The following is a 10,268-nucleotide window of genomic DNA, read 5'->3' on the forward strand; positions in this document are numbered from 1 at the left end:
CTCAACTCCCTCCCTTACACGGCATATAATCCAATATATGTTAAATATGTGCAATTCTTTTACAAATATTTCCACAATTATCATACTCTACTAGAAAAATCAAATCAAAAAGAAAATGAGAAAGAAAATTAAAAACAAGCAAACAACAAAAAAAATGAAAATATTGTATTGTTCTGAGATACCACTACACACTTGTCAGACTGGCTAAGATGACAGGAAAAGATAATGATGAATGTTGGAGGGGCTGTGGGAAAACTGATATTGTTGGTGGAACTGTGAATGGATCCTACCATTCTGGAGAGCAATTTGGAACTAGGCTCAAAAAGTTATCAAACTGTGCAGTGTTTCTACTGACTTTATATCTAAAAGAGATCTTAAAGGAAGGGAAAGGGACCCAACATGTGCAAAAATGTTTGTGGTAGCCCTCTTTGTAGTGGCTAGAAACTGGAAACTGAATGTATGCCCATCAGTTGGAGAATGGCTGAATAAATTATGGCATATGAATGTTATGGAATATTATTGTTCTGTAAGAAAAAGACCAGCAGGATGATTTTAGAGAGTCCTGGAGAGACTCACATGAACTGATGCTGAGTGAAATGAGCAGAACCAAGAGACCATTACTAATGGCAACAACAAGACTATATGATGATCAGTTCTGATGGATGTGGCTCTCTTCAATTATGCGATGATTCAAACCAGTTCCAATTGTTCAGTGATGAAGAGAGCCATCTATACCCACAAAGAGAACTATGGGAACTGAGTGTGGACCAATTTCACACTTTCTATTGATGTTTGCTTGCAATTTGTTTTCATCTCAGGTTTCTTTTTTCTAGATCTGATTTTTTTATGCAGCAAGATAACTGTATAAGTTATATATATATGTATATGTATATATATGTAGGTATATATATATATATATATATGATTTAACATATATTTTAACATATTTAACATGTATTTGACTACCTGCCATCTAGGGGAGAGGTTAGGGGGAAGAAGGGAAAAATTTAGAACAGAAAGTTTTGCAAGGGTCAATGTTGAAAAATTACCCATGCATATGTTTTGTAAATAAAAAGCTTTAATAAAAAAAAAAAAAAGAAAAGAGAAAATACTGTGTTGGAATCCACATTTAATCCCCACAGATCTCTCTCTGGATGCAGATGGCTCTCTCCATCACAAGTCCGTTGGAACTAGCCTAAATCACCTTACTGTTGAAAAGAGCCATATGATAGAAATTATTTTAATGGGATTTAATGGGATGGGACTTATTTTAATAACTCCTTTCAGAACTTTGAGGATTACATCTATACAGATGAGGAATCTTTTTTCATGTGGTCCACTACAAATCCAAAAAAGTTCCAAAGGACTCATGATGAAAAAAATGCTACTCTATCCAGGGAAAGAATTAATGGAATCTGAATGCAGAGCCGAGGATAGTATTTTTATTTTATTTTTTTTCATGTATTTTTTTATTTTATCCTGTTTCTTGTAATGAGTAATATGGAAATCTGTTTTACATGATTGCAAATATATAATCTTTGTCAAATTATTTACTATTTTAGGAAGAAGAGAGTTGAGGAAGAGAGAAAATTTGGACTCAAAAAATTTTTTTTAAAGAATGTTAAAATTTATCTTTATACAGACATACAAAGACGCCTTGCATTATGATTCTGACCTAATCACACTAACTGAATTTCTCATCTCCCAAGCTACCAACAACCTCTTCATTGAAAAAATCTAGTGGTCTTTTCTCAGTCCTTATCCTAATATGATCTTGGACTGCTTCTAGGAATAAATAGTAGATAGTTCTTTTGCACTCTGCCCTAATCAGTCTTTATCTGGAGTATCGAGTTCTGTCCTGGACACCAGGATTAAGAAGGACATGGATAAACTGGAGACAGTCCAGAGGAAGGCAAGTAGGAATTCTAAGATTGGGTGACACTGGTGTTATTGATGCTTCCCCCACCTGACACTCCATCTCCTAACTCCATGACTTTTTAATGGCTCTTTTCCATGCCTGGAAAGATTTTTCTCCTCACTTCTGCCTCCCAGTTTTCCTGGCTTCCTTCCAGACTCACTTCAAATATTACTTTCTACAAGAGGTTCTTCCCAGTCTTCTCATCCATCTCCCACCCCAACTCCAATATTTCCCTGAGATTTCTCTGTATATATATCTTGTATAGATATAGTTGTTTCCAGGTTGTCTTTATATCATGTATAAATTCTTTTTTGTTTTTCTTCTTTATTATTTATCAAGTCATTTTTAATAAGATAATATATGGTTCTTTGGGTCAAAAAAGGATATAAATTATGAAAAAACCTGAAAATTTAGCTTCTTTTCAAATTCTTAATCAGACTATTTTACAATCTGCATCTATTGTCACTTTTTCCTAGGTACTCTATATAGAAGAAAGAGCCTGGGTAGGAAGAAGGAATAATGCAGTATATGAAGAGCTATCTTTTTATTTGTGCAGAACAAGGGGGAATCTTTAAGAATGAACTTGAATTGTCTGTAAAGTCATTGTATCTGACTTAAATTGCATATGATAGGGAAACTTTCTTCATTGTATTTTAAAAAATCAGGAAGAACAGCCAAAAAGTATGAGATGGACTTATTTCTCCAGTTCCTTATTTAGATTTCTGATAATAAAAATATCATCCACATTCTCTGCCTCTACTTCCTTACCACCCACTCACTTCCCATTCTCTTACAATCTGGCTTCTGACCTCCTCACTCTACTGAAACTGTTCTCTTCAAGATTACCAATCATTTATTTCTTAACTGTTAAATCTCATAGTCATTTCACAGTCCTTAACTCCTTTCATCTTTCTACCATTTTGCTGACCATTTTTACTTTTTACTATTGGCCACTGTGGGATATGACTTCCAGTGAAGTTTCCTCAGTACTATATTCTTATGGACTCAGATTTATAACTCAAGAAGAGGTAAATGCAAAAGAGGAATTATTTTAGCCCTCTTTCAATTGGATGCTTCCAAATTTGATGAAAGGAATAGCATAATAAGTATTTGTAGAAAATAAACTTTCTTATAGACCATAGTTATGAATAATTAGGATAATAAAGGATTGATATTATCTTGCTTCAATTAGCTAAGAAGATTGTGAGTTCTCTTATCAGCAAATGGTAAGATGGGGGAAAGGCATAAAAGCTTTGTTCTTTGTTCAGTTCCTCAAGCACTTTGGATGTAGCTATTTGAGCAACTGGGTCTATGCCTTTTCTAATGAGAAAAAAATAAAGACCTTTTCTGATCTTTGACTCCAAAATTTTGATTTTGGTGGTTTTCTATTCTACATAGCACCCTCTTCTGCTAAACACTCTTCTTCTTTATCTTCTGTGACATAAGTTTTCCTCTACTTCTCCCACTTGTCTGATTCATGGCTTTTTCTTATTCTCCTTTACTGGATTATCATGATTTTCCTATGCCTTTAGCATGGAAGTTCTCCCAAGTACTCTCTTGAGTTTTCTCTCTGCTCTTTCCCTTGGGATTCAGCCCCCCTGGATTCAAATATCATACCTGTGCAAAAGATGCCCAAACCTACCTATTCAGTCCAAATCTTTCTCTTGAACTTTAGTCAGACATTATTGACTTTTGATTAGATAGTTCTTACACATCTAAAATTCAACTTATCCAGAATAAAACTCATTATCTTCTTCCCAAAACCTATACCTCCTCCAAACTTCTCTATTCCTGTTCACCACCTTCCCAGTCACACAACCATATCCTTGGCGTTATCTTTGATTTTTTCCATCTCCTTCGCACTTTATATCCAAAATATTGCCAAGTCTTGTGGATTCTATCTCCAAAACAACTCTCATATCTATTCCCATTTTTCCACTTACAAGGCCACCATGATAACTCAAACTTTCACCACAAACTCTAGCCTCTACTGGAAAAAGTAATCTCCCAACTGGTCTCCCTACTTCTAGTCTTTGCCTTCTCCAAACCATTCTCCACAGAGCTGTCAAAATAATCTTCCTTAAGGACAAGTCAGTTTTTTACTCAGATAAGTTCAGTGGCTTTCTATTGTCCAACTTACTATAGGAATAATTTCTATATCCCTCTTACCTCTAGTGCTTTTCAGTCTGCTGGTAAGGGGTATTGCCCTTGTTGATAGTTACTAAGAAGAGTGATGATTGCTGAACATTGGGGGAGCTTTGGCAATTTCTAAAAATAAGACTACAGTGAACTTATTGACTCTTCTTTTCACTTGAACACTTAGAGGCCATTGTAGAGTTATTAATTAACCTGATTTTAGTATTATGCCTCAGGGAATAGGAAGGCTAGGAAAGATGAAGATGAAGATCTGGTCAGAGAAACAGTCAGAACATATACAACATTTATCAATTAAGTTCTCTGTCTTATATAGGCATGGTTCATGGTACCCCTAAAAATTATAATAGTAACATTAAAGATCACTGATCACAAGTCACCATAACAGAAATAACAATGAAAAAGTTTAAGATATTGTGAGATTTACCAAAATGTGACACAAAAGCATTTTGTAAGGACAAGATATTGGGAAAATGCCTATTGAGTTGCTTGACTCAGGGTTGCCACAAACCTTTGATTTGTAAAAAGTGAAATATCTTCTAAGGCTATAAAAGAAGGTGTGTTTATATTGCTTGTTTGTATATAGCTGTTTGTAAGCTGTTTTTCTTTCCTTAGATCATAAGCTCCTTGAGGACAGGAACTATCTTTTGTCTTTCTTTATATCCCAAGAGCTTAGCATAGTGTGGTAGATATTTAAAAAATGTTTATTGACAGACTGATTAGGAAAAGCTCTTAAATGAATATTTAAGGTCTTCCACTATCTAAGTTTGATCTATCTTTTCAGAAATATTTCATGGTTTCTTTTCACAAACTAGCTTCTTGTGGTTCCCCATATAAAATCTTTCATTCTCTATCTCTACGAATAGGCACAGAGATGTCTCTCTGTCTTGAATATACTTTCTCCTCATCTCTGTTTCTTAAGATCCTTGTCCTCTTTGAAGGCTCAACTTCTCCATGAGACCCACCCAAATCCCCCAGTTTCTCTTTTCTGCCTTGTTTTTCTGTAATATATTTATACAAGTACATATTGTATTCTCACCTTCCCCATAAATTATCAGTTACGGAGAGGGCAGGTACATAGTATATGCTTAATAAAGCCTTGCTGATTTGAATTCAAAATAACAAGCAGAATCACCTTGAATCCCCAAAACAAGGACTTGAAAAGATATATATGGTTTACTTGTTGAGTTAATGACATAAATGTGAGCAACGAGAGAACAATGATGACATTGAAAAAATGCACTGAATTCAGTCAGAAATCCTTAGTTTAAATTCCAGGTCTGCTACTTACTCCCTTTATAACATTGGGTAAGTTGCTAAACCTCTTGGGTCTTGCTTTCCTCATCTATAAAAATGAGAAACTGGACTATATTGCCTCAGGTCCTTTCCATCTATGAACCAACACCACCCACTGTAGAGGAATTCCATTTGTTTAAAGTAAATTCATTCATATCTGGGCTAATGGTCTCTCTCAGACTTTTTAATATTTCTTTCCAAAAAAATCCACATTTATTAAAGATGTGCTTGTCACATAGAAGACAAAAATAAAAGTTGCTGCCCTAAAAGAGCATAATCCACTATAGGGAAACAATATAGACACAGATAAGTAAATATAAGACATTTTTGGAGAGAGAGGGAAATGGATCAAGATAACCTTAATCAGTTGATTCACATCCTCACCCCAGCCAATTGATGGAATTGCAGGTAATAAAGGCAAGGAAATATTAATGTCATACACAAGAAAAAAAAAGGCACATCATCTTTTATCAAGTAGGAAGAAGTTCTCCTTGATAGAACTAGGGAATGGTTAACTGGTGAATGACCAAGGATTCATTACATGGAAGGATAGAATTTTAAAAGCTATCTTTAATTTCAAGAAATATCAAAGTAGGAGGGGGAGGGAAGCCCCTCCCTAGTAAACCATAGGCCATTTTATTTTCTAGTAAAGTCACTTACTTAAATAGGATACATTGTACTCGGTAGAGCAGATAACCCTTCCCCCCCAAAACCCCCCAGGTGTGACATCTCTAAAGAGAGTGACTTCTGGCATCAGGGAAGAGAGCTAGCTATGGATTTAAGAGAGAATAAGCCCTGACAGTCAGGAGTAGAGCTGCAGAAAGAAACAGGTCAAGGGAGTCCAGATAAGCCAACTGCCGTGGGAAGATACCTCACGGAAGGGATAAACACCATCAGGGCATCTCGAAAAGAAAAAGGACAGGAGGTCCCTGCCATGCAGGAAGCATGAGTTATCTAGGGCAGTATGTGTTACTTGTGCCCCTCTGCCAGCATTTTCCATCTGTGTGCTCAGTCTTCTAGCACTTTCTGTCTCCAGTGCTTAGGACAGTAATTATCCCAATTTTGTTGTCCAGAGAAGTTCATCAATATAGTACATCAATTTCATGACATCATGCTTGCTTGGGTTTTGGACAGTGGGCACTGCTCCTGAGCTTTCCCTCATTGATGGAGTGAAGCAAGACTTGCTCCCATGCTTTTTAGCAAGACCTCCTTCAGTGAGGACAACATGAAATCAAAGCCAGCTACCCGCACTGACAGTAAATTCTTCTACTTGAAAAGTCATTGAAAAAGAAAAAAGAAAAGGCTGCAAGCCAAAGTAGAGGGAATGTGGGTTTATGAATTTTTGTTTGCAGATGATTGTGCGCTCTCTGCAACCTCTGAAGCTGAGATGCAACAAAGTATGGATCAATTCCCTGCGGCTTGTGCTAATTTTGGCCCGATTAATTGCTGGTCCTCCCAGATGGATTTACATGTGAATTCTACCAAACATTTAAAGAACAATTAGCCCCAATGTTATATAAACTATTTGAAAAAATAGGGGATGGAGTCCTACCAAACTCCTTTTATGACACAGACATGGCACTGATACTTAAACTAGGTAGATCAAAAACTGAGAAAGAAAACTATAGACCAATTTCCTTAATGAATATTGATGCTAAAATCTTAAATAAGATATTAGCAAAAAGAATTCAGAAAATCATCCCCAGGATAATACACTATGATCAAGTAGGATTTATACCAGGAATGCAGGGCTGGTTTAATATTAGGAAAACTATTAGTATAATTGACCATATTAATAATCAAATTAATAAAAACCATATGATCATCTCAATAGATGCAGAAAAAGCATTTGATAAAATCCAACATCCATCCCTACTAAAAACGCTTGAGAGTATAGGAATAAATGGACTATTCCTTAGAATAATCAGGGGCATATATTTACAACTGTCAGTAAGCATAATATGCAATGGAGATAAACTGGAACCTTTCCCAGTAAGATCAGGAGTGAAATAAGGTTGCCCACTATCACCATTACTATTCAATATATTACTAGAAACGCTAGCCTCAGCAATAAGAGCCGAGAAAGAGATTTAAGGAATTAGAGTAGGAAATGAGGAAATCAAACTATCATTCTTTGCAGATGACATGATGGTATACTTAGAGAACCCCAAAGACTCTGCTAAAAAGCTATTAGAAATAATTCAGAATTTTAGCAAAGTTGCAGGATACAAAATAAATCCACATAAATCCTCAGCATTTTTATATATCACCAACAAAATGCAACAGCAAGAGATACAAAGAGAAATTCCATTCCAAATAAATGTTGAGAGTATAAAATATTTGGGAATCCATCTACCAAAGAAAAGTCAGGAATTATATGAGCAAAATTATGAAACACTTGCCACAAAAATAAAGTCAGATTTAAATAATTGGAAAGACATTCGGTGCTCTTGGATAGGCCAAGGGAATATAATAAAAATGACAATACTCCCCAAACTAATCTATTTATTTAGTGCTATACCAATCAGACTTCCAAGAAACTATTTTAATGACCTAGAAAAAATAACAACAAAATTCATATAAAAGAATAAAAGGTCGAGAATTGCAAGGGAACTAATGAAAAAAAAGTCAGATGAAGGTGGTCTAGGTGTATCTGATCTAAAGCTATATTACATAGCAGCAGTCACCAAAACCATTTGGTATTGGCTAAGAAATAGACGAGTCGATCAGTGGAACAGATTAGGTACAAAGTCAAAAAAGGGTACATATATAGCAATCTAGTCTTTGACAAACCCAAAGATACCAACATTAAGGATAAAAATTCATTATTTGAAAAAAACTGTTGGGAAAACTGGAAATTAGTATGGCAGAAATTAGATATGGATCCACACTTAACACCATATACCAAGATAAGATCAAAATGGGTCCATGATTTAGGCATAAAGAATGAGATCATAAATAGATTAGAGGAACAAAGGATAGTCTACCTCTCAGACCTGTGGAGGAGGAAGGAATTTGTGACCAGAGGAGAACTAGAGATCATTATTGATCACAAAATAGAAGATTTTGATTACATCAAACTAAAAAGTTTCTGTACAAACAATACTAATGCAAACAAGATTAGAAGGGAAGTAACAAATTGGGAAAATATTTTTACAGTTAAAGGTTCTGATAAAGGTTTCATTTCCAAAATATATAGACAATTGACTCTAATTTATAAGAAATCAAAACATTCTCCAATTGATAAATGGTCAAAGGATATGAACAGATAATTCTCAGATGATGAAATTGAAATTATATCCACTCATATGAAAGTGTTCCAAATCACTACTGATCAGAGAAATGCAAATTAAGACAACTCTGAGATACCACTACACACCTGTCAGATTGGCTAAGATGACAGGAACAAATGATGATGAATGTTGGAGGGGATGTGGGAAAACTGGGACACTAATACATTGTTGGTGGAGTTGTGAAAGAATCCAGCCATTTTGGAGAGCAATCTGTGTTATCAAACTGTGTATACCCTTTGATCCAGCAGTGCTACTACTGGGCTTATATCCCAAAGAAATACTAAAAAGGGGAAAGGGACCTGTGTGTGCCAAAATGTTTGTAGCAGCCCTTTTTGTAGTGGCTAGAAACTGGAAGATGAATGGATGTCCATCAATTGGAGAGTTGTTGGGTAAATTATGGTATATGAAGGTTATGGAATAATATTGCTCTATAAGAAATGACCAGCAGGACGAATACAGAGAGGCTTGGAGAGATTTACACCAACTGATGCTGAGTGAAATGAGCAGAACCAGAAGATCGCTGTACACTTCAATGTTGTATGAAGATGTATTCTGATGGAAGTGGAAATCTTCAACATAAAGAAGATCCAACTCATTTCCAGTTGATCAAAGATGGACAGAAACAACTACACCCAGAGAAGGAACATTGGGAAGTGAATGTAAATAGTTAGCACTACTGTCTTTCTACCCAGGTTACTTATACCTTCAGAATCCAATACTTAACGTGCAACAAGAAAAATGGATTTACACACATATTGTATCTAGGTTATACTGTAACACATGTAAAATATATGGGATTGCCTGTCATCAAGGGGAGGGAGTAGAGGGAGGGAGGGGATAATTTGGAAAAATGAATACAAGGGATAATGTTATTTTAAAAAAAATTACTCTTGCATATTTACTGTCAAAAACAATTTTATAATTATTAAAAAAAAATTGCTGGTCCTCAGTCAGCCAGCACCACACATCCACACGTGGAGCCGTCAGTTACAGCAATTGCTGAAGCTCCGAATGCGGTGGCCGAGTCCTCTTATCCCGCAGAGGATTCCCGGGGATGTCCACACGGACCAGGAAACTGATGCACGCATCGCCAGAGCGGGCTCAGTGCGTGGGAGGCTCTGACCCCAGTCTGCAGAGGAGAGACACGGCGTGGACCGCCCAGCTGAAGGTCTCAGAGCCCGGTGCTGAGCTCCCCGGGGTGTGTCTGTGAGGCCTGAGCAGCCAATCAGCGCCGCCGGGAAACTGAATCGTTTCCATCAATTGTCCCAGGAAGATCTCCGCGGATGAGACACCGGGCACTGAGGTCCTTCTTGAACCAAACTTCCAAGAGCTCCAACTCCCGGGGAGAGCACCTCCCTGCTGGGCCGCTCACATTGTCCGAAGGCCGAATGCACATTCAAAAAGTGCTTCAATTTTATGGAGAACTCACACAGGGCAAGCACTCACAGGTGGTCTCAGGAAGCGATCCAAGGACCCTCTCAGGGTCTGAGAACTTCAGAATCCGTTATACGTCACGGGAGACACTGGCGCAGCCCCCCAGCAGGGCGTGCGCCCGTCAGAGAAGGTCTGTGCTCCATGAGCAAAGCAGAAGTGAATTAGCCCAGAAG

The sequence above is a fragment of the Sminthopsis crassicaudata genome, chromosome 2 (genome assembly GCF_048593235.1).
Source record: "Sminthopsis crassicaudata isolate SCR6 chromosome 2, ASM4859323v1, whole genome shotgun sequence".
Classification (NCBI taxonomy): domain Eukaryota; kingdom Metazoa; phylum Chordata; class Mammalia; order Dasyuromorphia; family Dasyuridae; genus Sminthopsis; species Sminthopsis crassicaudata.